The sequence below is a fragment of the Ambystoma mexicanum genome, chromosome 7p (assembly GCF_040938575.1).
Source record: "Ambystoma mexicanum isolate Mex_15411 chromosome 7p, UKY_AmexF1_1, whole genome shotgun sequence".
NCBI lineage: Eukaryota > Metazoa > Chordata > Amphibia > Caudata > Ambystomatidae > Ambystoma > Ambystoma mexicanum.
This window is the reverse complement of record NC_090939.1, coordinates 749,226,478-749,251,625: the sequence shown is the minus strand read 5'-3', so window position 1 is coordinate 749,251,625 and position 25,148 is coordinate 749,226,478.

Below are 25,148 nucleotides of genomic sequence, written 5' to 3'. Positions count from 1 at the left end.
ACAGTATGGGCCTCATTCCGAGTACGGCGCTAACCAATGGCGCTATTAACGCCTTGGTTGACGCCGTACCCGGACCGGCAGCGCCTTGGTGGTTGGCGGAATTACCGCCCCATTCCAAGGTTGGCGGGGCGGTAATTCCCCAATCCCCATTTACCCTTCCCCATTCCCATTCTTGCCCCATAGGGCATAATGGGAGTGGGGAAGGCGTCAATTACGCCACCGTAAATTACGGTGGCGTAATTAACATCAAGGTCCCTTAGCGCCATGGTATTTAACGCCTGCTAAAAGCAGGTGTTAAAAGCACCATGGCGCTAAGGGAACTCGGAGTATGGCGGTAAGGGATTACCGCCACCGCTCTCGTTAGCGGTGGCCGCTATCCCTTACCGCCATACTCGGAATGAGGCCCTATATGTTTAAAGCAATTTATAGTACCTAAAATTTAACTCAATTGTATTTTTGTTACGCTCACCTGATATCCACGGGGATGCCCGTATGCCCTGGTTGCCGGATTCCCTCCGGATTTGCTCAATTCGGGATGATGTCTTCTATGGCAGGTGGGCCTGTAAACACAGGAGGACTGGACTTAGGCACATATTTCGTTTCCTCCCACCAGCCCCTTGGACTCGACCTGATGGCCCCCTCCTCACCTTGTTATGATGTCTGGCGTGCTCTCTGTCCTGCTTTCTGCTCAGGGGCGCATAGTTTTCTGCGGGTTGAAGCGACCGAGTTAACTTCACTAGTGCCAACCCATTCAAGTGTCTTTAAGGAGGTAAGTTCGATTATAGCAGTCTCTGAAGGCCTTTGCTTTTCTTTCGTGCTATTTATGTCTTTCCCTGACTGTTTCCCCCTTAGGTGTGTGGAGGTTCGCTGGGTACGCTGCTTGGGTCAGGCTCCTGCTGGGATTTATGGACGCGGAGCGTATGAAGAAAGGTAGGTTCAGCGCGAATTGCGGCGCGCTAATGTCTTTTTTGGGCTAACCTGTATTCTTTATTCCTTTTCAGGTCACGATGGTCTTTCTGGGCGTGCAGTGATTTCCGGAGTGGAACCGGCCAAGATATGCCCAGCCAGGTGAGGAGGTTATGGTTACTGCTGTGATTGCCGTGAGTAACCTGTTTAATGTTGTTCCTTTTTTTCTCTCTCCCCTCCAGGTGCTTTGTTTCGGTGCGTGCGTGATGTCCTGAAGATACTGCCAACGGGATGGAAGACCGAGAGCAGCCGGGATCGAAGGATGGAAAGCTGCAGGTGAGCTGGGACTGCTAATTATGTTCTTTTGTCTCCTCTGCAGGTCCGCGATTCCAGGAACGCTAGGTGCTGCTCTCTGAACACGATGAGCGTCATGCTGCTGGGTGCAGAATAACGCGACGCACGTTCTTTAGCTTGGGTGTGGTTTATATAGCCTACCCCTGTAAAGTAGTCCAGGTAAAGTAGTCTGGGCTACCACACCCTAAAACACTGCACCGCACAGTCTGGTTCTTAGGGACTAGGCTGTGTGGGTGCCTCCATGTTGGCTGCAGGCTTCCACACAAAAAGTAGTCCCTTCAAGTCCCATTCCAAATATGAGCCTGGCGCCAAAGGCGCCAGGACTGACTCCAGGAGAGTGCCTGGTGATAATGTAAGGCCCTTGCGGCACCAAATGAACCCCGAGTCCTAACCCTACCTGGCATGTGACCATGCCGGTGGGGTTCTGGATTACGGGTCGTGACAATTTTGTGGTTTTTTTCTGTTTTGTTTGTAACTGTGCCAATGCTCTCTACCCACAGAACACAATGCTAAGGGACGGCATCAAGGCCTTTCAACAATTTCAGTTGAAAGGTGCCCGAGCCTCAGGGGGGCCCACAATCACTGCCCCCATATGTTGTCCTTCAGCATTCTTATGACACAGCAGAATACACATTTCATTTTGGACATTAAATGTACGCTTTGTAGCGGGCACATTACAAGCTGCATTTGCTGTAGCCATTCAGGGGGTCCCCTCCTTCGGTAACTTTTTACTCCGATTTATCTACATTAGCCCCAACCAGGGGTGTTGCTAGGTGTGGAAAGGATCCAGGGCTATGCTAATGTCAGGATTGCCGGGACTCGGGGCTAGCTATAGTCTTTTGGTTGTGGTCCCTGAGCTTCTATCCGGGGCTACAACCAAAAGACCATGGCTATAGCCCCCTAAGCCACCCCCCACTAGCAACCTCCCAACCATCATGTTGAAATGGCCTCACAAGCCGAGACACATCTTCAGCCAGCCCAAACAATGCTTTGGTATAGAATTCTAATCAGGACAGAGAATACCACAGGTTACCACCGATCGCCTAGGTGCTGTGCAACGCTGGGCAACATAAGCTCAAAAAGCTAAAAAAGTTCTCATGGCAAACTACCTGAAATTCTTAGTGGTATTGTCAGGCTACATTACATCTTGTGTGTTTGAATTATGACTGTGTTGTATGAACATCTTGTCTCATACCGCCTCCAGCGTGCTGTATCCTATCCTGTCCAGTAGTAGCTCTGCCTGGCACCACTACGTCATCTTTCATGACATCAGCAGGTGACTTTATCAGTGATAGCTGTCATGACGCAATGCTATCATTATGCATCGTAGCCCTGTAATTTGCAATGTTTTTTTTACCACTGTCACGTGTACTTTTCGGGTTCTGTGCAACTATGTTTATATGTAAAGGCATGGGGATGGGGAGAGGGTTGTGACAAATGGAAAGGGTCACCAAGAGAGGGTTACGTAAAGCAAGACACGAAGATTGAGAACAAAAGAGTGAGGCACACATAGAAAGTGATTCACATGGGGAACTAAACAAATAGAGAGGGAAACAGAGACTGAGATTTGTAGAAGTAAGCCGGATAGGCCTGGCAGGGTCAGAGAACAATTTTATGACCCTGTCAAGGTCAAGAGTTGGGTTTAGGGGGTTGGCGGGGCACTTTTGCTGCACTTTTATTTATTGCCCTTATTTATCTAACTGTTATCCTATGTACTTGACTGTCCCCTCTCCTTTCCCCCCCGCACTTTTCCCCGTCCCCACTCCCCTGCACTTGCACGATCTCAATGCCACGTGGCCTAGAAGGATCGCTGTCTCTGTCCTCCCTCTGTTTCCCCTCCCTTGCCTCATCATGCCTTGAAACACTTGTGTATAGGCGCGTTATAAATGCCATATCATCATATCAAGGGTTGGAGGTTGGCCACACCCACTTGAACCTAGACTGCTGAGTGCCTGCACTTATTTTTTCCATTTAAAGCACAGTGGAAGTTAAAGCATACTGATGTGTAATTAAGAAAACAGAATTTGGCTTGAGGGAAATCCCCTCATGCCCAATGAACGGAGGAGTCCAGAAATGTGACAAATTGCTCGCTTTTGCAATCCAAGTAGGGATACGCACATGGATTCTACAGCTCCAAATGCCCTCTCAGCTCATTACAGGCAGGCAGTGAGGTTTTAAACAGGTCTGACATCACAACCAAAAGGTACATTCCCGGGCTCTAAGCGAGATTTGGATTGGGTGAACAGTAAACGCATAATTACAGTCTATACGGGACAAGTAACCAGATTGGTTTGGCCATATCTGGTAGCTCCACCTGGCACCACCCCCAGGAGGACAGTGCAAGCCTTGTCAGTTTAGAAAATTTACCAGCATGTTAGCAAAAAATGATAGGTGGGGAAGGTGATCTCGGAGCACCGCCTGCCTCCCATCAATGTTGCCACTTCCAACTTCTCAAGCCCAGAGCAAAGGCATTTTTCTCCATCTTCTGTCTTCAGTTTGTTGGGAACAACATTATCCATCTGCCTCAGATGAATGAGCCTTGTTCGCCAGGTTCAGATTACGTTTTCAGGGACCGTAAAAATGTTTTGCTCTGCTGCCATTTATGAGGGATTTCAGCCTTTTGTCCTCGCAGGAGCTGTATCTCTTCTGCTAACTCGAACATTCTCACATTCTCTCCCAGCGTCCTTGACAGGGCTGGACATGCTGCCAGATCTGTTTTGCATTTCTAAGGAAACTCAGTGTGTCAGGCCTCCGCCCTGTGTTTTAAGCCTTCCCTATTCATTTCAGTGCAGCTGTGGCTTCCATTTTACCTTCATGGCTGTCCAAGGCAATTGCTTTAGGTGTCAGCAAGCCTTCACGTGTGTTCTCTTTGCATCTGGTTAATGTCTCTATGAGTGTTCAGGCATGTCGCCCCTTCATGATTACTTTGGTGATATCATCAGGATATGGTCGGTGGGGCTGCTTCAGTGGGTGGCATCCGTCAACTTGGGGGTATTGTGGGGGGGGGGGTTGAGATCCCTTCAACAACACATCTCTATTTTACCACCCAATAGAAGTTACAGCTAAACTGAAATATGTTTCAACTCAATTGGCGGTCAACCAGCCTGGCTGCAATCCTAGAAAAATGTGTTGGACATTGCTCTCCTCATGCCTATCATGTCCCCACCAAGAGTCACAGTTCCACAACTTTTTTGTTTTTTGGTACACTTCTACCACTGTTGGGTATATTTCAGAGGTTTTTGAAAAATGTATTTTATTGGATATTTGTAAGGTGCCTATACAAAACATTGGGCCTCATTACGACCCTGGCGGTACAGAGTGCCGGCGCTGTTCACTCCGTACTGCCGCATTACGAGTTCCCCTCGTGGGACACAGTAAGCACGCCTGGGAAAACCAGGCGTGCTTACCGGGTCCCGCGAGGGACGAGGGAGCAAACAACGGGCCATCTCGTAATGGCCTGTTGTTTGCTCCCTCTCCCATTCCCATTCAGCCCTATGGGGGCTGAAATGGGAATGGGGACGGACCGTGTCCGGGTCCTTGGAGGGAGGAATTACCGGGCCTTCCGAACTCGGAATGGCCCGGTAAGTCCTCATTCCGAGGTCCCGGACCCCGACGCGATATCGGCGGCAGGCATGCCGCCAATAGCGGCATGGTTACCGCCGAACTCGTAATGAGGGCCATTGTGTTTCAAGGCGCCACAAGACAAAAAAAGGGAGGGGGAACAAAGGAGAAAGATACACTAACGGTCCTACTTGGACTTGTTACATTCAGATTGTGCACGTGCAAAACAAAAAGTGCGAGGGAGAGGTGGGGGGGTCATGCGGTCTGCTCAATAAGCGAAGTGTGCATTTCAGTGCGCCTTGCCATAGGCAAAATCTTTAACTAAACGGCACAACATATATAAAAATGAAAACAAAGAAAACACCCCATATATTCATCCACATCCCGTCCACAAGGGGAGGCGCCATCTCCATCTTGCTTTCCAGAACCTTTGAGTTAGTCCGTTTGGGGATCACTTTTAAATGAGCAGATTGCAAAATGAATATGAAAAAAGCAAGGCGTCATTTCTTTGTGTGCCCTCCAAGGATTGGGAAAGGCACGAAGTGGAGTTTGCATCTCTGCTGTGCTTTCCTCTTCCGCCTTCGAGGATCACCACGTTTTACACCTACATGAGATTTTCATGCAGGCGTAAAACAAACCTGAGTCTTACCCGCTGAGTAGCAGGTAGATACTATAGGCGTCCATTGGGAAATGCGCCTGCGCAGCGTAATTAGTAGGTGGCGTTTACTTTGTTGGAAAGCAGAGAGCGACTGAAGAGTAAATGCGATTTCGCCTCGGTTTACTCTTCATTTTTACACTACGCTTTGAAAATGCTCAAAATGACCGTCACAGGACCCAGCCAGTGGAGTAACTTTGCTGAAAATGTTGCGGGCGGCGGGACATGGCATCTAAATGAAAGGCGCTCCTGCAAAATGAGTGGGACAAAATGGTGTGCCACAAAAGTTGGGGAGAGGGGAACAAACACCCTTGCCCCTTCCCCTAAAATAACGCCCATGGACCCAGCAGTATACAAGTGCAAATGATTCTATTCCCCGGCATGGAATTTGCTTTTATTTTAAATGACCTCCTTTGGGGCACACCTTGGGGTGTGACTGATGGAATTCATTAAGAGTCACATATCCACCATGTGCAGTTTGCACCTACTGTGGCAACATGCAGGTTCAGAATCCCCGCCATAGGATCGTACCTGTACACCCTACCTCACCTGCCCCGAGCAACTTTCCTATGAGAGCCACAATTAAGGCAGACAGGCATTTAGGTCGGCAGAAGGAAATAACCAGTGGTTTCAGGGAAAGTTTCTACGAGGACAACAGGGCCTTCTCCTCTGCACCTGTGTTTTATGGCTACACAGAATATTAGAGCCACAGACTGCTTCCCTTGTTATGCTATGTAATGTTGATTTATACCGGCACCGCTACCATTTGCATGGTCTCCAGGCGCTCACGTGGCTCTGTAAGAAAGTGGGCGGGTTACGCTAGTGAGGGACAGGATAGAGGTTGTGCTCTTCTGTTGATGTTTGCAGAACCAGGAGAAACGGGTGTCTGTGCGTTTGGGGCTGTTTCTTCTTGTGGTGGGGGTATGGCTTGTGTGTTTTGTGTATTGGCTAGCCCTGACCAGCTTGTGTTCCAATACCAGAAGTTTTGGTCTCGTATTCTCAGCTTTCTGATCGAATCCCAGAAGATGGATGCTCCACCCTGGTGTTATAATGTATGCTTCTGTTATGCTTCTGTTGATATGATGACGCACTGCATGATTCTGGAATCCTGAGATTCAGAATCATACAGAGGCGTCCTATGATCTGTGGAGGATGTACCCCCCGCCCCCTGGACCTCCTGATATAAATAAACTACTTTAAATAAATCATGTCAGTTATGAGATTACTTACCACATAATATTTGGCAACGAGTTCTTCAGAGGAGGTCCCCGGCAGAGACACAAGGAACATTGCCGAACGAAAGGAGAGCAGCGGCATATGACAGAAGGCAAGCATTATGGTCCCACACAAACAAAGAAAAAGGAAAAGAGAAATAGAGCACTTCTTGGAAAACCAGCACTGACAGCAAGTAAGTCTGCTGTGAAAAGAAACTATATAAAAGCCTGAGAGAGAGCCATGCGGCCACCCGCATTTTATAAACTCTGGCGTGCACAACTGACTACTCTTTGTTAGAGTAAGGGACCCTAAATTGCGTGAAATACTTGCCGCCATTTTAAGAAAATGACGCGCGGTGCCATAGCAACATAGTACCGAAAAATGAGTAAAGCGCATCCAATATACTCTCCAGCATGATCTAAAGAGCGCACAAACTCTACAGGCAATCATATGAGTATAAGAAAGAGACAAACTGTGCAAAATAATGAACATAACTGCCAGATAAGAACATTTATAATGAAATTGTTGTCACAGCTGTCTAAATAATTTAAAGATACCAGTTTCCACAGATACGAAAAAAATAAAAGGGGAAAAGAAAGGAAAGAGTGAAAAGAACTGTCAAGGAGAGACACTGTGGAGATGCAGAACAGAATAGCTCCCATCCAATTCTTAGCACAGCCAGGTAACCCAACGTGTACATGGGAGCAATGGCAGGACAGTTTTCAAGTATATGTAAGGGCCATAGGTGGAGCCAAATTCAACGATGACTTGAAAAAAGCCATTTTACTGAAATTCGTGGGTGCAGAAACATTGCGCATTTTTAGAACATTGCCTGATATAGTGGATGGTGGGGAAGGTTCTGGTGACTCAGCTGCTACAACAAGTGGAGGTAGAAAATATGAGACCGCACTAACAAAATTAACGAGACATTTTGGCAAGAAAACTAACATCGTCCTAGAACGATATCGATTCTTCTCCAGACGACAGAATAAAGGGGAGAGTGTTGATACCTTCATGGCGGCATTAAGAGGTCTGATATTAACCTGCAGTTTCACCAGTGTGGCTGATGAGTACTTGAGAGATCAACTGGTCCTACAGGCTGCAGATCCTCGCATACAACAGCGATTATGGCAGGCAAGAGACCCAACCTTGGAACAAGCTATGGAAATAGCCAGATCGATAGAGCTGGGAGAGAAGTGCATGAAGGAATTACAGAGTGGGGCAGGAAATGTTGGAATACACAAGGATGAAGAAGAGTTGATTGCCTTGGTGAAAGAAGAACCAGGGTGGATGTCAACAACAGTGCTAAGAAAGAGAGGGAGTATGTAAACAGGGCACAAAACAGATGCCATAAATGCGGCAGATACAGGCACGCCAACATAGAAAGGGAATGGCCAGCGTTCTCAGCAGAATGCTATAAACATGGATATGTTGGTCATTTTGGCAAAGTATGAAGAAGTACCAGAGGAAGAGGCAGACCTACCTCGTATGTCATGGGCGGGGCACAGAGAGAATGAACAAGTACCGCCAGATGCAACATGACGAGCATAAGAGCATTGGAATAATCTGAGTAGCCTACTGTCTGTCACTGATGGACTCAATGAAGAAGTGCAAATTCTGGCTTTCACACCGTCCGAAAAATGCATGGGTCCATGGGTACCTATGTTGATAAATGGAGTATCTTTACAAGTTATGGTAGATACGGATTCTCCATACACCATGGTGGACACAGAGACATTTGTAAAGGATCTCAGAGGAAAAATGGAAGGGCTACAACCGACAAGAGTAAGAGCAACAGGTAATGGAAAGACACCTATCAATATAATTGGTGACATATGGGTACATTTGAGTTTCAGAGGAAGGAAAACTTACTGCAAGTTGTTTGTGGCTGAAAATGGCTTCTCCATCATTGGGTGGTGGGAGCAGGCATCGTTACAAATCAAGATACACCCAGGAGAAAGCATTCCCATATTGAGTATTACTGAGGACATATTTCACAAAAGGTAGCAGGCGCTCCTCTCCAGAGAGAACATGGCATGAGAACCTGTTCTGAGGTGAGATTTTGCAGCACACGCTTTTTGCTCACTGCACCTTTCACAGATGGGAAATATCCATTTGCATATGAGTCTTTGTCCCGCCCACCTGGGCAGTCCAGCAACGAAATGCTATGGCAATTCCTCTCTGAACAAGAGTACCGACAGCAACCCCATACACGTGTTTCAGCCTTGTTGGGCCTCATCAGTGAGGTGAAGTTGTGCCTCTCTGAGCACAGTGAGCAGGAGGACAGTTACGAGACAAGTGAGAATTTAGCAAAGAGTTTCCCAAGAGTTTTTGATGAAACCATTGGCACTCGAAAAGGCTTTAAACATCGGATTGTACTGAAGAGAGGTGCCAAACCAATAGTGCATAGAGTGAGAAACATCCCTATTGGCACAAAGGAGGCGGGTACTGCAAGTCATCCAGGAGAAAGGTCTCATGCTCAAAATCGACAAATGCAACAAAATCAAAAAAGAGCAAGGTAACATATCTAGGACATTGTATTAACGCTGAAGGGATTAAGCCAAAGAAGACCCTGGTAGACACAATTTTGCACATTCCGGAGCCTGTGAATAAAGACCAACTTCGGAGTTTCCTAGGGTTAGCAGAGTATTACTTGAAATTCATTGACCACTATTCAGATAGAACAAGGTACATGAGGGAAGTGATGAGCAGGGGTTCCAACTTTACATGGTCAGATAACTGCGAGGAGGAATTTAATCAGATAAAAGAATTGGTGAACAGGGCTCCAACCCTCAGAATGTTCGATTCTAAGTTTAAGACTATGATATCTGTTGATGCCAGCAATATCGGGTTGGACAGTGTTCTCGAACAGCTGCAGGAAGGCACAGTGGCCCCCACTGCTTTTGCATCTAGGGTTCTTAAGGGTGTGGAAAGAAACTACTCCACCATCGAAAGGGAAGCATTGGGAGTTAAGTGGATTCTTGAACATTTCAAGGGACTTATTTGGGGTGTTCCTGTTGAACTGAAAACTGACCATAGCCATTAATCCATGTGTTGAACTCTAAACCCTGCATTTAACTTCACCGAGAATAAGGAGGTGGGCTTTGGACATCATGCAGTATAATATACAAGTCAAGTACATCCCTGGGAAATCCAATATGGTTGCAGACTGTTTTTCTAGACTCCCTTGGGACTGTGAATGTGGAAATACAGAAGATGACGAAACAATAGGAGAGCAAGACGCTGAATGCATCATAGCTCACATACATCTGAGTTTCTCGAAGGAAGAATGGAACCGGGTGACAAGCGATGATGTTGAACAAGAGTACCTGAGGAAGGCCATCAGGAGCAACTGGAAAGAAATTGATGTGAGCATTAAGTTCTGGGAGAAGATAAAGGATGAGATCTCCAGTGATGACACGTGCGTTTATAGAGGAGACCAGATCATTCCTCCCACATCTCTGAGAGAGAGAGAATGATGCAAATCGCACATGAAGGTCATGTGGGGAGGGGTTTAACAAAGATAAGAGTTAGCAAAGCGTACTGGTGGCCAAATATGTGGAATCAAATGGAGCTTTTAGTGAAGGATTGCACTGCTTGTGCTGTAAGCGACAAGGGGAGATGTACACAAACAACACCTCTCCAACCAGTGGAAATCCCTAAATTTGTGTGGACTAAATTGGCCATCGATATAACAGGACCATTTGAAACTTTGGGCCCTCAGAAGATATATTTTATTGTGTTGGTTGATTATACCTCCAAGTGAGTGGAATGGGGGGTAGCAGAAGGTACAGTTACTTCCATAAAAGTGCTAAACTTTTTGGAAGAGATATTTGACAGGGTAGGAGACCCTAGAGCCCTAATCTCAGATAATGGTGCCCAATTCATGTCGGCAGAAGTTCAAAAATACTTAAGGAAAGAGCCATTTATCACAAGACCACAGCGCTATACCATCCAATTGCAAATGGTTTAGTCGAGAGAATGAATGGTTTCATCAAGGGAACAATTCAATTAGCGATAGCCAATAATTGACCTTGGAAGGAGACATTGAAAGAAGCACTGAATACGTACGGGGTTACCCCACCTTCTGTCCCCGCAGAGGAACCATTAGCCCTCATGAGAGGTAGAATGGCTACCAACAGACTGAGACCGGCTTGGCTTGCCCCCAGAAGGAACAAGGAAATCAACATGGATGAAATTGTCAAGAGGGTAAGGAAGAGACAAGATGAATATAAAAGATACTACTACAGCAAGAAGCATGTGACAGAAAGTACTATTGAGAGAGGAGATTGGATTTGGGTAAAAGAACCAAGGAAAGTGTTAAAAGGCGAATCTAAATATAGAGCCCCACAAAAGGTAATTGAATGTTCAAAGAAATCTGTGGTATTGAAGGATTTAAAGAAATGGGGCCTCATTCCGAGGCTGGAGGTAAGGGTTAACGGTCACCGTTAATGGCAACGGTGACCGTTAACACTTACCACCATATTCAGAGTTCCCTTTTGCGGGTTGGCATTTAACGCCTGCTTTTAGCAGGCGTTAAAAATCCAACCCGCAAAGGGACCTTGGAGTAAATTACGGCACCGTAATTTACGGTGCCGTAATTTACTCCTTCCCCATTCCCATTGAGCCCTATGGGGGCAGGAATGGGGATGGGGAACCGGTATGGTGAATGGGGATTTACCGGTCCCTCCAACCTTGGAATGGACCGGTAATTACTCCATTCACCATGCCGGATTTCCATGGAGTAAATAGCTCCATGGTTGCTTACCATGGTGCTCTTTACTCCATGGATTGCTCCAGCCTCGGAATGAGGCCCCGGTCTTGTGATGATATTATATTAGCAAAAGGAAGTGAATTATTAGAGAACAAAGTAGTACAAGAAGTTCCCAGCAAGGAAAGGGTACGAGAGTTTCAAGAGCTCCCCAAAGACATTGTTGGTCGAAATGAAGAAAGAAGTGAAAATGTCATGTCTTCTAAGAATAGGAGGATCATGCATAATTTCAAGAAGGACTATGGGCCTCATTACGACTCCGCTGCTGGACCATGGTGCTGTTAGCACCATGGTCCATGCCGGAGTCCGGCATGGTGGATGGCGGAATTACCGCCCCATTCCAAGGTGAGTGGGGCGGTAATTCCCCATTCACCATTTGCTCTTCTCCATTCCCATGTTTGCCCCATAGGGCATAATGGGGATGGGGAAGGCGCTAATTACGGCACCGTAAATTACGGTGCCGTAATTAGCACCAAGGTCGCTTAGCGCCTTGGACTTTAACGCCTGCAAAAAGCAGGCGTTAAAGTGTGAATCAGGCGTTAAGGGTTAATGGCGCTGACGGCGCCGTTAAACCCTTAACGCCTGACTTGTAATGAGGGCCATATGTCTAGTATTGAAACATCTAAATGCGGTCATGTTAAGGGCACTTGTGCAACAGGATGCTGTGAAGTTTTCCTACGATCTGGCCATATCCTTTTTCTGTTTTTTGTAATGTGTTTCAAGAGTATTTTAGTGTACCCAAACAATTGAAGTGGTCTATATGGATTGCTGTTTTTTGTCTTAGTTCATGATCTCAATGTTTTCTTCAAACGTTTTTCTAGTGTCTACTTAATTACCTCTCTTTCTCTCCACTTCTTTCTCTCCTTTTCTTCCATCACTTTCCTTTGTTCGTTTTGTGAAGAAGGCGGAGGGGGTGATGTTATAATGTATGCTTCTGTTATGCTTCTGTTGATATGATGACGCACTGCATGATTCTGGAATCCTGAGATTCAGAATCATGCAGTGGCGTCTGTGATCTGTGGAGGATGCACCCCCCCCCCAATCCCCCTCCCCCCGGACCTGCTGATATAAATAAACTACTTGAAATAAATCACGTCAGTTATGAGATTTCTCACCATATAACACCTGGGTGCTTATAATTTTTTAATTTCGCTCTGCTTGGTACAGCATTCTTAACAGTAAATATTGATGTCCCGTGCAATGTGGATTAGGTACCACAAACACCTCCATAATGAAAAAAAGACCCATTTTACACTTTGTTGGCGAATGAATGTTAATGTTTTCATCATGAAACACTTTCTCTGTGGTGAAGTACATCCTTTCAAACAACTTCAGCAGCTGTGTGCCTATCTGTCATGTTTGTGCATTGTTAGCGAGTACATTCCTTTGCAAATGTGGTGCCACTCTGCAGGGTTCGTGCACATTAGCAACAGGCCCTGGTAGCTGTGAACCTGTCAGGGGGGAGGTCGGGGGGTCCGGGGGTGGTGGATGGCAGGTGCGGAATTGTGAGGGAATAACATAAACTGAACGCAGGAGATGCTGCATAGACCTGAGAGCAACACAGGACTCAAATGAACGACAATTAGCGGAATAGACCTTTCCCTGCCACCGCCATTGCTCTTTACAGAGATTTTTGTCTTACTTTTTTGTTCGAATTTTTCAAAACAAAGAAAAAAATTAATACTCCAAATTTTTAATCTCAACACAACCCCATATTCATTTCTTTTCAGGGGCGGCCTTTACCCAGACATCAACACACCATATATATATGGTATCAGGTAATAATGTCCCCACACATAATGTCACCAGGAAAAGCCATTGCCGATATTATATATAGTGACATTATGTATGGGGACGGGTTGTGGGGATGTCCCCTGCTCCCATTGATTAAAAAAAAAAAAATCAGTGGCTGCGGGGGCGTGCCCTGCATGTTCAATGTAATAATGTCTCCGAAACAGTGACTTTTTTGTCAGGGGACATTTTTGCAGCGACGTTATTACATGGAACCATCTATATGCAACACTTTAGAGAACCATGACAGACCATGCGTTGGCTGCCTTTGCCGCTCTACGTTGCATTTTGTACAAAAAAAATCTACAAAACACAACCTTAAGACCACAAGCCAGACACATTTATTAAAACAGGCACAAATGTGCAAACATGTTCTCAAAGTATACGTATGTAAAAAGTAGAACTGGGGCAGACGGGGCTCGGGCCAGCTCCCGTCCAAGCTTGGGCTCTGACTTGACCCTCCTCTTAGGTCAGTGCCTGCCCAAAGAAGGGGCCGGCCATGAGCCCTGCCGGCTGCCCCCGACCTCGGGGAAAAAAGTGATACAAAAATTGCACGCCAACTAACTTCCTGTCCCACCCCAGCCACTCATTCATTGGCGGGAACAGGACAGGAGTGCTTTCAGGCCCGAACGTGCAGTGACTGGTGGCGATTTCATAGGTAAGTAAGCACAAACAGTTGGTAGGCAATGCCTACCACATCTTTGTGCTCCTCTGGCGAACGCTCCCCTTCCCAATGGCTTCACCGCCCCCAAAAGGCCACTATCCCCTTTCATCTCCTAGCCCACTGACCCACCACAAAAAAGCACTGTCCCTACACTCCAGTCCCCAGCCACTTTTTTTGCCCCAGCACCCTTTAGCCCCTTTTCTTGCTTCACTCCCTTTTATCCCTTTTTCTTGCCCCCTTTTGCCCCACTTCTAGCACCTTAACCCCCAGTTCTTTCCCCTACTCCGTTTGCCCGTTTTCTTGGCTCAGCACCATCTATCCATCCCCTTGTCTTGTCCCCTTTCCCAGCCCCTACCCCTCCTAGCTTCTTTTCTAGCCTACGTTATCCGCTTTTCTCACCCCAGTTCCGTCTATACCCCTTTTATCCCCCTTTTAGACCCTTTTGTTGCCCCCAGACCCTTTCATCCCCTTTCTTGCCGCAGAACCATTTCTTGCCCCCAACCCCTGACACAGGCCCCTCCCCCGTTCTGTGTGACCTTTTTCCCAGCTCGGTTCATGTATGGTCCTAAGAGCCAGGCCAGACCCCCAGGCTCGACCCTAGCTTGTCCCTACCCCTGAATTCCGCGGCTGTCCCAGATCTAGTAAAAAGTATTGTATTTTGTATAATGCATTTTGAAGTTGCATGGATAGAAAAAATATTTATATTGAGTATAGGAAAAGCAAAGCGTTTCAGTGTGTAACAGCATTTAAGGATACGACCATAAGTGTATATCTGCGTTAAATTAATAAGGTGTGAGTTTTGCGTATTGCACAGCATTATTTTATGATGATGCATAAACAGGGTGACTAATTAATTTCTGCCATTTAAATAGGTTACCCGTTTCTCAAATAAAGTGTATGTCAGAAACTGGATTCATTAGGAGCCAATTGAGATATCCCAACCTCGCTGTGATTAGTTTCTGCTGTTTAATCGTTTTCACCTGATGGTACCCTGTCCTTGTGTATATTCCAGTTGACAGTTTGCAAATGATTCCTACTGAATCCAGCTACTCGCGGATTGGTGTCTGTACAATGCCTACATTTCTATCAAGACGTGTCCCTGGGTGAATTGATTTTATCAGGTGAATTCCATTACGATACAACTGGATCCAGTAGAACCACTTTCTTAGATGTCAATTGGAAGTATTCCCAGCATGAGCTACTCAGAGCTGACATGAAATCACTTGCGATATTCCACCCCTGTGGACCAGTGTAGAGAAGGAGCCAATTACCTCTAACGGAAGTCCTGCCCCCATTCTGCCTATATGTTGGCAACTGGAAATTGTAACAAATGCGCCATACCAGTAAGGGTTCCTATATCGCGAAAAGTCCTTGGAACAAGGTATCCATTGAGAAAACCCTATATGTATCCGTGAAGAAATGACGGTCTTCTGAAGGAAGTTCTGGAAGAAGTGTGAAAATGAATGAAATAAAAGACTGGTGACGTAACAAGAAGCAGAAATGAACAAGAAGCACACAGAAGAGATGCCATTGAAGAAAAGAAAGAATATAGACCTTATAGAATCTGATGACGAAGTAGCGAAGTAAGCAACATTTCGGGAGCAAAATGAAGATTTCACATGTACAGAAGCACCGAAGAAAAGGCAAACCATTTTACAAATGTACAGACGCAGTAACACAAGTAGATGAAGTAATCATAAGGCTGGCTACTTAGTGAATAGATTGCAGTCGATGCACCAAAGTATATATATTGGAATATGTAGAATCTGGATGTTCCACAATGCATTTTAGAAAACTTGGACTCTGTGAATGAAAGGGCTGGAAGTGTGGCACAGCAGAAAAGAATAGCTGACGGCGAAGAAAGATTGAAGAAGGCTTGTCTGGCCCAGTGTCAAGAGTCGGGCCGCTGAGAGCCTAGTTATCTACTCAAGAAGATACACGAACATGAGAAGCAAGCTGAGCTCCTGTTTGAGGTGTAATGCAAGTGCCAAGATTTCTCCATTTAATAGTATTCAATACAACGAAGGAGCTCAAAAACGTGGTCTACAGTCACATGGTCAGATGAAAATATACTTTTGGCCGAGCTACACCGAGACCAGAAGATAAGGCCATGCCTTCACTCCTTTTTATTCTCAGGCACACTGAGCCTCTTCAAGGCCGAGTTGAAACAGATTTAATTGAATGGCAGACCGCAGGAGTGATGATGGATGTTGGGCTAATTGGGTGGGAAGGCATGACCAGGCCAACCCCTCAGCACCTGGGGTACCAGCTTGTGTACTGCTAGTGAGTGGAATATTCTCAAAGGGTACAAGCGTGCCAACCAATTGTAGAGAGCCACGTAGCAAAAAGCCCTATAGTTTGAGAAGCCAATAGCATGTTGTGTATTAGTCTGACACGGAAGATGACTTGCACTTAGGGTGGGCTTAGTTGTCCACCTGATCTTAGAGACCCAATCACGATCCCCGCCCATATAGAAAGTATACTTAGATGTTCCCTTTAAGCCTATCACATCCCCCAGTAGGTTTTCTTATTTTGCCCTGTAGCATGACATCACTTATGATGAATTTCTAGTATAAAACAATGTTTTTTATGATATCTTTTCGAGAACTCATTGAGCGAGCTACGCGGCGTCCGTTAATGTCTGTTGTACTCCCTGTTTTAAAGACTTGTTATTAAAACAGCCTTAATTTTGCCAACTTCCTGAGTCGGTCTGATTATTGGTGTTTGATTAAGATCTGCATCCTCATCCATCTCAGATATTGTTACCTCATCTAAAAGGACCCCCATTGGGTTCACTTGGTAGCAGAGAGAGGATGGTTATCAAGACAAATCGATTAGCAGGCTTTTAGAAGTTTGGACTATCGGGCGTCCTCCGCCATTTAGCTGGAGGAAAGCAAGGTTTCCTGTGGAGAGTGGCCGATCTAGAAATCTTGCAAGAAGGCTGACACAGGTGGGACGGGCTCTTCTTTCATGAAATCCCTCCTGGTTTCCACAGGCAAGGAGTGGACCGAAGGCGAAGGTGGCCAGTTGGAGGAGGAGACGATCCTGAGTGTGAGGAGTCGAAAGGCGAATGGTGAGTGGTTTGAGAGTGAATGGCAAAAGAAATGTGGGAATAGGGGATTGTGATAATAAGAAGTAACAGGTGTTGGCAGGTTAATATATGACAAGCAACATCAAGATGAGGAGTGTCTATATAAGCCCAGAGTCCTACGTTCAAGGAACGCCTAGAAGGAGTCATTCCAAAACCCAAAGTGGGTACTTAGGCGTCACATAGATAGATCTATTAGAAGGAATGATTCAAACTCCTATTGGAGTAGTTTAGGGGCACGTGATAACAGCGAAGAGCGCTGAGGAGATACATGTTGAAGTCGACTAGTCTGTCTGTTTGTGTATTTTATGTATTGTAAAAAGTGAAGTGTTGAAGAGTGACAAAAATAGGCTGTGTTGAGTAGCGATCAGAGGTTATTATCTATTTTTTTTAGTCATTGTCGGCGCCGGCAAAAATAAGTAGATTGGAGTAAACTGAGAAACAAAGGCTTTAAGCGGTGACTGTTGGTGAGCACTCATATTTGTTATTTTTCAGAAATGTATTTTGTGTAAATTGACGGTAAGTATCGACAGTCAATTGAGACTCGTCACAATGGGAGATATTACTCCATTGATGCATCTTTGCAAGCAACTGTCAAAACATGCACACAAGCTTAAACAGTATAGTGCGGAATGGGTTAAGGGTACCGCACATAAAATGTTCATGCCATGGCCACAAGGGGGATCGCTGTCAAAAGTGGATTTGCAACACATGACCACATACTTGCACGCTGGGTACACAGGAAAGAAATTAGAGAAGAGGTTATCTAGTTTAGAGCTTTGGAAAATGTGCCAGGAGGAAGGAGAATATCTGCCTTCTGAGGATTGGATGCATAATCGTGTAGGGAGGAAGATGTCGAGCCGTCTGCTCCCCTTACTGCACCTGAAGTAAATGGCGATAGTACAAAAGATAAAGGATTGTATCCATTTAGGGAACTAAAAGCGGCGACAGGATATAGTAATTCGATACATGAACCGCCTGCTTATAGCAGTGACGAGAGCCCAGAAAGGACTAAAGGAAAGGAGGCGACTTTTAAGGTCCTACAAGACAAGGAGGAGAAAGGCGAACAACCAAATGTATCCTTATATATAGAACTGGAGATTAAGAGATGGAAAGGATAAAGCTGACAAGGTTACGCTCGTACAGAACTAATGGATGGGCAGTCAGATATTGCTGAAGCTCGATGGGAAATGTATTGAGGAAGTTAGACAAGGAGAAGATCAAGGCGAACAGGATAGAAAAGACAGGTAATGAGAGAAATGATTGAAAGGGGATGAACATGAAAGGAAGAGTAGACAAAGGCGAGAGCAGATGTATCAGGAAGAACAATTAAGAAAGGAAGAAAGGGCAGAAGAACAGAGGAAATATGACAACAGGCAGAGAGCAATTGAAGAACGACCCATGTTAGAAAAGAAGAGATAAGCGGAAGAAGACAGAAATTACGAGATAAAAGAATGCAAAGATGAAAAGACAAAGAGGTGCGTACAGCAAACGAAAGAAGGGAAGGGAAAAGACAGGAGGAAGAAAGAGTTAGATGGGAAGCGAGGAAGCAAAGGGAGTGAAGAAATGGAGCGAAAAAGGAGACAGAGGGCACGCAATATTGATTGCATTGAGAAAGAGTTAATGGAACTGAGCCCAGTAATATCATGGGGCGACATAGGGAAGTTTCTCTCAAGTTTCATCACAAGTATTGATACCAGGACCGTCTATGGTAAACCTAGATGAGAATTTTGAGATAGGAAGCAAAGCTTTCAGGAGATGAGGACATAAAGTGAATTGAGAAGCAAGGGAAAAGAAGATCGATCCATAGGTGTCCAGTAATGAGTCAAAGAACAGAAGCCTGTTTAGTCTCAAGCATAGAGCTTTCTCTTTAGCCCGGATTGACTTCAAACACATATGAGAAAGACGAGAGCAATACTAGTTGGGGACTAAATATGTCAGACCAAGACAGAGAAACCTTCCATGGTGAGGAGGGAGAAAGTGCATGCGGTCCTGAGGGATGTCTACAGACAGACAAGGAATTGAGTTGGTCGAATTTAGATCAACATAAAGATAGGGCACCAGACCGCATGGGGTATCCAGAGCGGCCTAAAGGGCGATGCATAGTTAAAAGGTGGGAATCGCTACCTTATGTGAACAGGTTGAGGTCATTGCAAGGTAGAAGGCAATAAGGAACCATTTTCCCCACTATGGATAAGCAGACGATGGGAGCCGATTGAGGATTTGGGTTTAAGCAATTCCCCTTATTGGAGAAAGGAGGGCCAGACCGCAGTATATCCCTTGGCCCCTGATGGACACGGATAATTTAAGATACTAACTCCCTAGTTTAACGGCAGGTGTGTGAAAATGGATTTATGAACTAGAAAAGATGACAGGAGAAAATACCCTAGCCATAGGGGACATTAAGGGTCTCCTAGCAGCTATTCTTGGGGGACAGGCCAATGACATTTGGACAAGAGCAGGTTACTCAAGTGTCACAGCACAAAACATGGCTCATGACAGAGCGCCATTTAATAATTGCAGGGCGGCTGTTTGGAAAGCGATCAGGGTACAATATCCTGATAAGTCAGATATGGGTGCAATTATGGCACGTTAGATGAAAGATGACGAAGATCTGCTTGCTTATATTCAAAGTATTTAGGAACGATGGACCTTGGAAACGAGGGAGCCTTAGGGGAAATCAGTGCCAGTATTTTACCACATTTTGTGTCAAGGACTGCAAAAACAGGTAGAGAGACAGCTCAAGAAACTAGTCGGAATGGAAGCGAAGCCATGGTCAGAGAAACAGTTGACTATCTCGCAGCATTGCCGACTGCTGCAAGAGAAGAATAAGAAGAAGGAGGATGCTAGGAAACTTGAGGAGGTTAAGTTAGTACAAAAGAAGTAGGGAGAAAGAGGGAGCGGTACTGACAAGCGGAGAAGGGCTAGGAATGCAGCAGCAGTGGGTATTTGCCTGGCGAATAAGTAACACCAATCGGATCAAGGAGGGAATGGGTTCCGCTGAAAGGCAGAGGAAAAGCAGCAGAGGAAGAGGTGGTTTCCAGAATAATCAGGGTGGCTTTCAAAATAACCAAGGCATGTTTCAGAATATGCAGAATTAAAATCAAAATATGCAAGGGGGGCAAATTAGAAAACTCCCGTCTATGTGTGTGACATTTGGTATGACAGGGCACATTGCACGAACATGTGGGAGCCAAGGGTATGTACAGAATGGGCAATTCTCAAGAGGGGGGACTGTGATGCTGAAAATGCATTGGAGGGACAGGGCCTCCCTGTCCTTGTCCTGTAGTCCTTTTTCGCTTATGTTCTGTATTGTTTTCTGCCCAGGAGTCCATGTGGGACTCCTGGCAGTGCAGCTCTTCCTGTTTTTGGTTTGGTGTACAGACACATGGGATACCCTTTTGGCACCCATGGGTGGGGGAGCAACCCTGTGCCCCTTGTGTATGTTTTTGGGCACCTGTGTGTGGCCCACAGAGCATGGTATTCAGCTCCATGCTGAATTTGACAGGTGCTCTGAGAATCCTCCATTTTGGGATATCCAGGCCCTGCCATTGGAATCAATTGATTCCTGATAGGAAACAAGATGGCCCCTGTGGCCTCTTGCTTTCTATTGCCTGTTATCTTGTTTTCCCAAAGTCCTGGGAAGCCCTGACTCTGTCCCTTCCCCCTGACTGGCTGTTGGGTGGAAGGTCCATATATGGTGTTGTTGTGAAGTCCAGGCCAGACTGGCTGGAGCCTTCCCAGTGACTGTATGTTGTGGTTACTGTTGAGGGTTCCTCCATGCCCCCATGCGGTCCCGTAGCCCCCACCTAGCAAGGACGACACTTCCACACACATCCTTACTGTTCGGGCTTCCCGATCGCTCCGTGCGGCCAGGAAACACCCCGTTTATTTATGTTGCACGCGGCGACGTCATCGGGCAGCGCAACACTCCTCCTTTTTCCAGGAGAACAAACAACACGCGCTACAACTATGCACTGCACACGACACAACATAACAATAACACTTTAACATTCCCCATTGTCAGAAACACCCCTTTATTACCAGACACCCGGGTCCCCTTACTTCAACAGTGATTACCACTACAGTAGTCAGCTAGATGTCCAAGTACGTAATCGGTGAGGCGAGCAGGTTTCCCTCGCCCAGCCCTCTGGGGGTACCTCCTGCTCACCTCCGGCACGGGTGATCTGTCCACAGGTGTTGGTCTGGCCGGAGACTCAGGCAGGCCCGATGTTTTATCAGTGTCCTCTGGGAACTCCCCGGGGTCGGGCTCAGGAGGCGGGTCGGTTCTTGGATCCCGTAGCTTCTTGAAAAAGCTGACATTGCGAGTGACCACAGACCGGCCGTCCGATGCAGTTATCATGGACCCTTTTACCGTGACAACGTCCAATGGTTCTGGCTCATAGGGCAGAGAGAGCTTTCCATTTGGATGTCTGTTGCGAATGAGGACCTCGTCACCTAGTTCCAGTCGTTGTGGGCGAAGCCCTCTCCGAGCATTCTCCTGCTCGATCCGTGTTCTTCGGTCGGCCTCGACCTGCTGATCATCTATCACGCCCGGTTCCTTCTCCCCCACTTCGGGTAGCAACCCACGCGGGCAACGCCTAAACAGTGCCTCCGCCGGGGCCACTCCAGTGGATGCGTTGGGCGTGGTGCGATAGACCCTCAGAAACTGGTACAACGCTCTCTGCAAAGGCTGTCCCTGCCCCTGGGCAATTCTAAAGGTCTTATTTAGAGTCCTCATGAGCCGTTCCGCTTCATCATTGGCCCTTGGCCACAGGGGAGTGATCTTCCTGTGCACCTCCCCATAGCTCACCAACAGCTCCTAAAAGCGTTCGCTCTGGAACGGTGCCCCATTGTCCGAGCACAACGTCTGAGGGAATCCATGGGCCGCAAATATTTTCTCCACGGCAACCACAACGTGCACGAACGCTACAGAATCCACAAATTCCACCTCTGGATATCTTGAATACTCGTCAACTATTACCAAGAAGTGGGTGCCCATCGTGGTGGAGCCGAAGTCCGCATGGACGACCTCCCATGGTCGCGTCCCGCAAGGCATCGCCTCTATCTCTGGCTCCCGCTGTAGTGGAGAAGCCGCCTGACACCACACACAGGCCGCCACGAAGTCATCCACCTTGCGCTCGAGTTCCGGAAACCACACCTTCAGCCTTAGGCGGGCCTTGGTCTTGGCAGCATCCTGGTGACCACGATGTGCCAGCGCAATCACGTCGCCCACCTTCGACTGGGGCACCACAATCCGATCACCCCTGAGCAGGAGCCCGGACGTTGAAAATGATAGTTCTTCCCGGACTTTCCATAGCTGTTCCAGCACAGTCCTGGCCTCCTGAGTGCACCCTGCCAGGGCCTCCAGCACCGACTTCCAAGAGCCCTGCTGCATGGACTGCTTCAGAATGTTAAAGCACTCATCCTCAGCTGCCGCCACCTCAAGCTCCTGAAGAGGCATGGCATTCGGTGTCGCCGCCTCCACTACCACCCGGACATGTTCTTCGGCTTCCTCTGCGCACCTGTCCGGGTCTCCTCCACCAGGTGTCTGGAGAGGTAATCGGCCGCGTTATTCGCCCCAGGCCGATAGACCAGAGTGACCCCATACTCCAGCAGGGCGAGCATCCATCTTTCAATCCGTGCGGGTGGCTTGGATGATGACCCGGCCAGGATAGCCAGCAACGGTTTGTGGTCCGTCACGACTGTCACCGGGCGTCTAAGGACATAGAGTCGGAAGTGCCGGCATCCCCAGAGCACTGCCAGTGCCTCCCGCTCAATTTGCGAGTATCGTTCCGCCTCCGACAGGGCCTTTCTGGCGTATGCCACCGGGCGGATGCCCCCATCAGGGTCTACCTGGGTGAGGACGGCGCCCAGCCCGAACGGTCTGGCGTCAACAATAATCTCCGATGGTAACATGGGATCAAAGAAAGACATGGTGTCCTCAGCTGCCAGGGCGCCTTTGATGTCGTCAAACGCAGCCTGCTCCAGTGGGCCCCAGTTCCAGATTGTGTCCTTTCTCGTTAGTGCCCTGAGCGGTTCCGACCTGGAGGCAAGATTTTTGATAAACCGTCCACAGTACGTAACCATGCCCAGGAAGCTCCGTACCTCAGACACAGACTCCGGAGGCTGCGCCTTCTTTATGTCCTGCACCTTCTTGGGATCAGGAGACACTCCCCCCTCCTTGAACACAAAACCAAAGAACTCTATGGATGGTCGGAGGAATTCACACTTCTCTTTGTGCAGGGTGAGGCCCAAGGACTGCAGTCTCTCAAATGTCTTTGCCAGACGCCGCAGATGATCGACCTTCATTCTCGCGAACACCAGAATGTCGTCGCTTATATTCAGAACTCCCTCCAAGTCCGCTAGGGCACCCCGGATTATATCCTGGAATACCTCCGCCGCCGAGGAGACACCAAACCTCAGCCTCTTGTAACGGTAGAGCCCCCGATGTATGGTGAAGGTGGTAATATATATCTCGACTCGGGGTGGAGGACAACCTGGTGATACCCCGCCCTGAGGTCCAGTTTCGAGAAGAAGCGAGCACCTTGTACCTCTGCAATGATGTCATCTATCGTCGGAGTGAGGTGCCTTTCTCTCCTGATGGCCTTGTTTGGGAGCCTCATGTCAACGCAGATCCTGACAGCGTCGGGCTGCTTGGGTTTTCGTGCCACTACTATGGGGGACACCCAGGGGGTGGGGCCCTCCACCTTCTCTATTATGTCCAGATCCACCAGGCTATCCAGCTCTTTATCGACCTGTTCTCGAAGGTGAAACGGCATCCTCCGATGCTTCAGGGCAATGGGCTGCACCGAATCGTCAATGTGTAGTCTCACAGGTTCTCCAACCATCTGTCCAATCCCCTTAAACAGTGCTGCATATTTCTCCAACAAGTCATTTATGTTCTCCAAGTAGACAGAATACGCGAAGGTGACAATGCCAAGGGCCTCCGCTGCAGCACAGCTCAGCAACGTGTTGGTGCTCACAGGTGTCACATAGAACCGTGCTTTCATTTGAGAGCCATCATGCTCCACCTTGGCCACAAACGCACCGTCCAGGGGTATATGGTCATGACCACCAAAAGCAAAGATGGGGGCGCTTGGCGCAGCCAACTTGGGGTGTTGGTCCATAACATTATAATGTCCCCGTGCCATTACATTGACGGATGCCCCAGTGTCCACGAGGACCGGAACGGGAGACTGATTCACCTCGATCACACACCTGGGCTGTCTCCTGTTCTTACTCTTCAGGACCCCCACACTCGAGACAAAGAACACATTTTCTTCCTCGTCCTCCTCCACTTCCTCCACCTGGGCATCCTCCTTGTTCTGATCCACCTGAGCGATGTTGGGCGGCCGACCCTGGCGGACAAAGCTTGCCCGCCCTGGGCCTCTCGGTACCAGCACAGGCGTGGCCGCCTTGCATACCCTGGAGAAGTGGTCCGGCAACCCACACCGTCCACACGTCTTTCCGGCTGCCATGCACTCTGCTGGGTGGGGCAGGTTGTATCCACACTTTATGCAAATTTCCCCTGCCCTTCTGGCCCTCTCTCGGGGAGCACCTCCAGGCCTTCGGACACCCCTGCCGCCGCGCCACATCGCACACACCTCCTCAGTCTTGATGGAGCGTGACCCTGCCTCCATTTTGGTTGCTCTCGCCTCTGACACCTCATGGCACCTCCCCAATTCAAGGATGTGCTGAAGCGTGATGCCTGGTTCTCGTAGCACCTGGTGCCTGAGCTTGCCCGATGAGCACGCCTGGATAAGCATTGTCCTAATCATGTCCTCTGCATCTCCCCAGGCGCAGGCTAAGGAGAGACGCCTAAGGCGTCCATAGAAGGAGTCCAGAGATTCATCGCCCTTCTGCTTGGCCGATAGCATCACAAAACGCTCATAGTCCGTGTTGGCAAGAGGCAAAAAGTAAGCCTGCAGGGCAGCCTTCGCCTGACCATATGATCCATCCCCAGGCGGCAGTGATTCAAAAATCTCTTGCACGGACGGTCCTGCCGAATACAGCATGGTTGCCAGCCTGGTGTCATCATCTACCACCTGGGCCGCTCGAAAGTACATGTCCAGACGGTCCACCCACCTTCTCCATCTGGGCCCTAGGCTAGATGGTGGGCCCGACACATCAAACTCGGGGA